The sequence below is a fragment of the Saccostrea cucullata genome, unplaced genomic scaffold (genome assembly GCF_032062105.1).
Source record: "Saccostrea cucullata isolate Sc308-1 unplaced genomic scaffold, CSIRO_AGI_Scuc_v1 ctg8950, whole genome shotgun sequence".
In the NCBI taxonomy this organism is placed as follows: Eukaryota; Metazoa; Mollusca; class Bivalvia; order Ostreida; family Ostreidae; genus Saccostrea; species Saccostrea cuccullata.
The window spans coordinates 4,329-12,872 of NW_026925196.1; the positions used below are offsets into that span (position 1 = coordinate 4,329).

General features: G+C 32.2%; 1 long non-coding RNA gene across 1 annotated transcript; it reads right to left on the reverse strand.

Moving 5' to 3' along the window:
• Positions 1 to 798: 798 nt before the first annotated feature.
• On the reverse strand, positions 799 to 2,565 carry LOC134268303 (uncharacterized). Its single transcript, XR_009992333.1, has 3 exons — positions 2,493 to 2,565; positions 1,264 to 1,309; positions 799 to 1,058 (listed from the first exon to the last, which is right to left on the reverse strand). It is a non-coding gene; the product is annotated as an uncharacterized LOC134268303 (long non-coding RNA).
• Positions 2,566 to 8,544: the final 5,979 nt, after the last annotated feature.

The following is an 8,544-nucleotide window of genomic DNA, read 5'->3' on the forward strand; positions in this document are numbered from 1 at the left end:
TGAATAGAATTCGCATTTTATCAGTTAAATTTTCAAGTAGATAGGCCAATGTCGAAATATGTTTGACTTTTACAAAATAGTTTGTGTACTTATAAAATCCCGCCCTCGATTTAAAGAAAGCAGTAGCACTTTTCAAGTTAAGGAATATATCCTTTACCTATATTCTAAAAAAGGGTTCAGATCTATGCAGTGTATGCCCTTGCGAAAGTTCGATTTTATGAGGCATCTCGATGTAAAATATACGTAACCTGTTCATAAAAACACGACATAATTAATAAAATACATTCTCTCCGTAGTTGATTAATAATCGCACTAAACAAAGGATATACATTGGTATTAATCGACTATTCAAAACCTGTAAATAATGTTCCGTTTAGTAATAAAACGGATTTTCATTGTTAAAAATTCCTCAATCTGCCTTTCACAGCACCTGAAATACGTCATTTTTACCAATATGACGTCATGATTGGCAAGTTCATCGAGATTAGAGATTTCTTTATAACCAGCTGTATGGGATTTAACTATCAACTTTTTTAATGCATTGATAAGTTATATTGTTGTTTATAATGCTAATAAAGTTAAAAGTTACAAATTATTTCATTTTCAGGTATTATGAGAAATACATAAAAGTCATATATGTCTGTGACGTCACATTAAACTTTTCCCGTATAAATTAGGCCCCGCCCCCTTTTTCAAGCCTTAACAATGCTGCGTAAAAAAGAATGTTTTCTCATCATTAACACAAACAGTTCAAAACATAAAGAGAACAAGGAGAATTTGAAAGAGAATGATGATTATTTGTGTTTTAAATTTCACTAACCAACAATTAACAAAGATGGGGCACACACTTCTATTGTATCATTCATCCAGTCATTAAGAACACAGTGATATTCAAAAGAAGAACAGGAATGTGTTTCATCTTGGCAGTTTTTTCGTTTGACAGCATTTAGATGTTCTTCTTCGTTCCTTGGACAAGACAAAACACTTGAAATGGTTCGAAGAGAGTCCTTGCAAGGGACAACATATCCTAACATGCTTCTTGTTAGTGTATAAAAAACCTAAGAGGAAGCAAAATATAGTGTTATTCTGCAGTTAAAGGTACTATATATAAACCCAACTGTTAATTAATGCAACCATCGATAAGTCCACCCCCCTTGTCTTTGTAGAAGGAATTACTGTACGATTTACACATTTATACAGATTATAAATGCTAGCAATTGACATACATTTATCCTAAAGATAATTTTATACTATGTATTATACCAGTGTGCAGAGGTATTTCCTGTTCCATGCATTCCATTTGAAAAACCTAAATTTGAAAAATGAAAAAAAAAATATATAATGATTTGATCGATTATAAGTCTTAATTTTCATATGTTCACAGAGTTATCACAATATCAAACAAATTTTCAGAAATTTTAAAATTCTCTTCGAAGTGTAATGGTTATCACAATAGTTCATAGTGATAATTTTGGTTAATCAAAATCATCGCTAGTAATTTAAAGCGTCAAATTAAAGGTAAATGAAAGTGCTTTGAAAGAGATAATTTATGAAATTCGAAATTTATTTCTACAAATGAATACACTGTATGTATACCATAAGACTTAGCATGTAGGCATTTTCCAGTTTTATGGACTTTCTAATTTGCCAAAAATTATCTGTTGATGCCTTGATTATACAAGTCCATGAAGAATTTTTTTTTATTTATACAACATTTTATTCACAAATAAAAGTGAATGGGATCGGGCAGCAGGTAAAGCCTATTTAATCCCTCTCCTTATGAAGATTGCATGCAACGCATTTTGTTATAGATACTTTTTTGTTATTTTGGTTCAAACTTTTTTAAACCTTTGCTTTTCAATAATTTCTACTTGAAAAATAGTTTTTCAATGAATCAATAATCAATCAATGCTTTTTATAAATTTTATATATTAATCATTTGGTCTATTTAATCAGTAAATCGTGTAAATATAAATGTCATGTCAAAGTCTGGAATTCTTGTTTATTAGTTAGACCTATGAGAAGATGTTGGGGAAATTTTTTTTACAATGATTATGAAACAGTAAAATGTACTACTTTACCTATATAATCAATATACATAAAGATGTGTCTTTCTCTTATTTGGTATTCGGTGATCTAAGTTTTTCCTTTAATCAAATGTCGACAATGAAATCGCATAATATGGCGGCCATATTTTTTTCATAATTTTTATCAAAATATCAACCCCGCAATCTATATACACGTGTGAGTTATTTGACACATATGTTGTCAGATACCTTTTTTCTACCAATATATATTTCAGCCTTTTCAAGCACTTTGTTCAACTTTTAACATTGGTTTTTACATGTATGTTACAGTTACAGTACTTCCATATTTGAAGAGATATACAATGATCATACAAGGATACGTAATCGCATTTTAATTTTAACAGGTTTTGTTGTTAATAAAGAAATTATTCATTTCATGTAAAAAACAAAGTACATAGGTTATACTCAAAATATCCAGTCATCCCTGCCTTTTTAACATTAAACGGTTTTCAGGTTGTAGCTCAGCCGATTTACACAACTTTATCGATTTTTACAAAAAAATAGGTCAAAAATGTGCAATTGTTGAGTTGTGTAGTATTTAAAAACGTTACATAGCAACAATCAAAATAAAATAATTTATTTTTCAAGACTTCCATGATGATTCCTCGGAATAATGTTGTTCATTACATCTTTTGTGTTTTTGTGATTATGGAGCAAAATTAAGAGCAGGAACTTTCTTTACCTGCTGGTATTTTTAATCGTCAGATAAAATGTGGAATGCACTTAAACCAGGTCAGTAAACCAAGTCAGTAAACGCTTCGAAGAGGAAAATTTATCGCAATAGGTGAGGGCAGTAAACAAACGGACAAAATCACATTACCCTAAAACCTAGCATGTTTTGCTTGAATGGGAAAGCATGCTATCCTCTCTCTATGAAAAGGGGCAATAAAGTACATATTCACTACTAACTATGATTCATGAAATGGTAGAACTTAGATTTAAGTTTGAATTAAAATAAATGTTCATGATTATTTTGTCCATGCATACATATTTTGTACATTTTGAAAGATTTTTTTTTTATCAAAAATAAATGTATTTCATAAAAGAATATTATGTACAACTTACTATATTGCTTGTTTACGGGCGATAATTAGTTCGTTCTGCATTCTATTATGTAAATTGCGCTTTTTCATTTTATTTGGATTTTAATTAATAAATTAAGAAAAAAAAAACAAGGGAAATGCTTAATTTACAAATAACATTCCGATAAAAACTTACAAAACGAAATTTACACGATTCAAAACGCACGATCTCGCACGATTAAAAACGCACACGATTGAGTCTGATACACGAACGATCTTGCACGTTACATGAACGATCACTCACGATACACGAACTACAAGGTGAAGATTAAGAACATGATCAATTTTTAAAATAGTAATCTATAATCATAAGAAGTTTGTGAACATGAACCATGGAAATACAAGACATGAGATCAAATGCTTTTAAGAAATATATGTCCTCTGTTAACCGGTTCAAACAGCTCTGAGCCCTGTGCATAAATCAAGTAAACAGATTTTTCCGCAGTGAAATAAAGTATAAAGAAGTGAAAGTAAAAAATGTTTTTTAAGATCTACTTATTTGTATGAAAAATGTCTGTCAGCTTAATTACTGCTAAACGGCCAAGTTAAATTTTCAAATGATAATTGTCGATCTCCATTTTTGTGTCACTTGCACAGCAGAGGGGCACTGAGGGATCACTACACCCGGCCTCTGTCTTTCTGACACAGCCTCTTTGTCAAGTTAACAGAACTGTAAGTGGTATGGATTTGAAATTTTCCACATATATTTCTTGGCAGTTTGACTTTTGCAATTCAATGTCCAAATTAATACAAAACATATTTCTTGCATTTAATGTGTAAGTCTATCTTATTTAGCATGTGTTTGTTTGTCAATATCGACATTATTACCAGCACTACATTAAGCTTGACCTTGACCTTTGACCTACTTTGCCAAAAATACCCCGGGCAGTTATCAAACATGTGTTTTCTTTTCTATTCAAGGCTTTTTGATATCAAACATACATTCCTTACGATTAATTAAAGTCCAGACCTTTTTCACAGCTACTTTTTAAAATAAAATGGTACGCATAAATTTACTAACCTTGGCATTGGTCATTTGCATAATAATTATAATGTAAACAACATTTTGATTGTACAAACAAGTACTCTGAAGTTGACATCAAAAAGATGATTGTGTTTCTGATTGACAATATCTATGTGACTTTTAGAGATCAGGTCTTCTAACAATCTAAACTTTTCTATCTAAACTTCCCTTACTTATGCAGCAATATTCCATTCATCACCTGCATACAGAGTTTATGTACATGCATCTCAGTGGATTCGATACCCAAGACCATCCTCTAGGTACGTATATGAACAATTTCTGAAACAAGGTGATTTTTTTTTTCATTTAAAAAAGTCGATGAAATAAGAATCTTCAGTTTTGTTTCAAGTCATCGTTTCATAAGTTGTATGGTCGATACATATAATGATGACCTTGTAAGCAAATACATTTTATCATTGGATCAAATGCTGATTGACATTTTTCTAACTATGTGGGTTTGTTAAGGCAGCACATGGATCAGAATTCGGCGAATGAACACTTCTTTTATAATTATGTTACACTGACAAATCGGAAAAGTCAAGGAAAAAACTTTTGCAGTGATTATGCATTCTTTTGACTTCAATGGGACTTATACTACAGGAAGCATTTCACCACGACGTCACCACATCTTTAATTGGAAAATATGCCTTAATGAAAAAGTGAAAAGTTCAACACTACACCGGGGATAATTAATTTCAATTTGTAATAATAATTATGTAAAAAAAAAATCTCTGTACCATGAATCCTACTATCCTATCACAGAAATAATTATTATTCAACATTTTCGGACGAAACCTTCCCAAGATTTGTACATTTTGTTCATAACATCGAAAAAATTGCATATGATCGGCATGTAAACACCCTCACTTTAATTTTACGAAGAAATTGTAGAATTATATCAGCATACCTTATTCATAAACTTTATTCCCACCTGAATCACACATGATATTCATTTAAATGCTTTTAAACTCCAATTCCTTGTGTTTGTTAACATTAGTTCTCGTTACGTTTTACTTTCACTCTGCCACTGCATAATCAACAGTTATGACGTCATGGGTTTGGTATTTAATCTTTGTGATAACTACAGAAACCCAGAAACGACAAAATTCCGCTTATATTATTCCTCTGTATATTTTGATTCATTTTTACGACCTCAAATACATCTTAGATATCGATATTAATATCTCTAAACTTCACGTCATATAGCTTACTATGACCTCATATCATATAGACAAGTAGAATATTTGGTTGTAACCTTAACAGAAAGTGTAGTCTTAAAAACAAACACATTTTTCCAAAAAAGTATAGAGTTATCTTTATTAGTTATCCGATATACTTTATGTTTTGAAAAAAAAAATGTATATAAATCTGAAAAATAATTGAAATACGTTGCCTTCTAAAACATCACACCGTTTTTAATGTATTACAGATCATAAGGCACAGATCTAAGTGCTGTATTTAATATATGTTCATTTATTTTTTAAAGTTATATGTTGAATGCAAAATATATATTGAATAATAGTCAGTCCTTTTTCCATATTATTCATACTTTCAAAGTGTCATACTTACTTAATTGAAAAAAAAAACAATGCTTTTGTAATGCTGAATAAACATAGGTAACAGACTTTGCTTATCCCTTTTCTAACCCATACTTATTTCCTAACTATTTTTTGAACTATTTTGTTTGTAGAATCTCACCTTTTCCTCATTTTCTCTGTTCAAGATTTCATCTCTTAAACGGGTCTTAGCTTCCTCACTCCAATACGTTGGAACAACAAACACAAAATGCAACCGGGATCGCATGTCACTTGAGAGCTTTTTGCAAGTATTTAATGCATTATGCAGTCGTTTGAGAATATGTCTAATTGCTTCTTTATAATTTTATGAATACGTATCTCCCTGTAGAAAAGATATATTTTAGTTTATTCATTTCTCGTTCCAATTTCTTTTCTCTTGTGTTCGAGATCTAGAGGGCAGGACAGCACTTACTTTTTTTTTATAAGTATCACATTAATTTTAATTTTTTTTATTTTAAATATCTTTTTTACTAGATATTAGCATCTTCAAGGAAATAAAATCAGTTATACCAGATTCCTTTCAGGTTCAGTGAAATAAGAAGACACGTTTTAATGCTTGAGTACAGAAATCATTCAAAGTGTAAGTATTTCTTATAAAAAAGATTATAATCAGAATGTATATACCGGTTCCATGCTCTTCAAATTCTACACCTCTAACCATCCCTGAATTCAATCTTGAACACTCTAGTGATATCCCAGTTACGTGTGATTTTAAATAAATCAGGTAATGGCATTAAAGATAATAAGCATGAAAAATTTCAATGCTTTAATCGTAGGGATATGCACATTATACGTTAATTGTTAGATCATCACTTCGCGTAAGCGGGCCGGTAAAACAGATGTTTGCCACCGTTACAGGTAAATCAGCATTAATGGTCGCAAATACCAGATTAGAAGATTAGCTATTCTCGATTCTAATGTAATCCATGCATTTTGTTTGTTGTTAGTCTTACTTTATACTAATATAAGAGGGTTTAGCAGAAATATTTGGGGGGAAATCTTTATGGAATAAAAATTATGAAATAAAGGATGTTCTAACAAATGTATATTTTTCAAAAAAAAAAAACAATGCTTCCCAGCCCGCAATTGCCGGTATAAAGAGTTAACTTGGTTGAATTATGAAGGAATATGAGCATGTTGATCCCAAATATGGTGACCAACGGCAAATAACTCTAACTTGTTAAGGTCTACTGAAAACTTTCTACTGAAGTACAAAACTTAAAAATTACAGCTGAATTTATTTGAAAAATACCTTATTCGGACGTTTTCTCTTTTACTGTAAGCAAGTTAAACACAAAGTAAAAATAGTACATCGGGTTCGTTGCCACGATGCTCTCAGTAAGGAAAATACAATTTTTACCGAAAACTCATTACAAAAACAAATGTTCTACATATGCATTGCAGTCTTTCGATATAAATAAAAGACTTTGTTCGGAGCTTATGCATCATTTCGGACGTCTCCGTAAGCGCAGAACTCGCCAAAATCCATATAAAGTACGCAGATGATTAAACTGCATTGAAAAAAGCACAAGCTGAGATCATCTACAAACAGCAGTTAATCAAGATGGACCTTGAACCTTTAACAGAAATAAGTGCAGTTAAAGAAATGTATGCTAAGGACAGCACTAGTTAAGAGGATTGAACAGATGTTAGTTCGTGGTGTTTGATTGAATACAAGCCGCCATCTGTAATGCTGAAAAGGAGAATATTCAGTCAGTTTATTTATCAGCTGAGACACCAGCATTCGTTCCGAGACACATGGAGCATTAGAGATGAACTAACTTATCACCCTGTAAAGCCATTGGTAGCTAACAACCCATCTTCGAGAGAACTGTTTCCAGATCGACCAAAAGTTGCTTTGTCAAACTACATACCTTTACAAGCTAACGCACACGATAACAGACATATCGACAATCGGAAAGCACCTTGTCTACCAGAACAAGGATGGAAAGACACCGTTTATTCATGGGATTATTCTCCAGAACCTACGTCGGCATTTGATAGAAATCTGCTTCCTCCTGAAGTAGATCTAATGCCGCATATAGGAGCTCGTCCTGTAATTCAGGGTTCGGACTTTGTGAAATTCCTTCATAAAAATGATCTTGTTCTTACAAGACTCTCTAAATTTGATGACCGACCTGAAAACTACTTAGCCTGGAAACACAGTTTGAAATCAGTGATGAAGGAGCTCCACATTAGCGCATCAGAAGAACAGGACTTGCTTGTGAAATACTTGGGTCCTAGGTCAAGCGAAAAGCGTTAGATCATCGAATTCAACAGATCACCAGAGAAGATTTGTTCGAATATGGACTCGACTAAATGACCGGTTTGGCAGCCCACAAGTGATAGATGCTGCACTTAAGCGGAAACTTGAAAACTGTGCTAAAATCGGTGTAAGAGAAAAGGAGAAACTTTACGTTCTCTCGAATATTCTCTTTGAGATTGAGTCAGCATTGTAAGACCCACAGCTCAGAGACTTGTTATCATTCTTTAACACTTCCTCTGGATACATTAACGACTATTGTCGCAAAGTTACCGCCATCTTTGCAGTCCAAATGGAGAGACAGGGCCGTGAAATATAAAAACAGACACAAGGCGGCTTTTCTTCCCTTTAGAGAGTTCAGTGAATTCAGAAAACAGGGGACTCAGTGTAAATAATAGGAAAACAACTGTGAGAGACTTATCCAGTCTGTGGAATCAAAGAACCAATTCATAATGCAGACCATAGCTTACAGGACTGTAAAGGATTTCTAAAGCTCTCTATGACAGAAAGG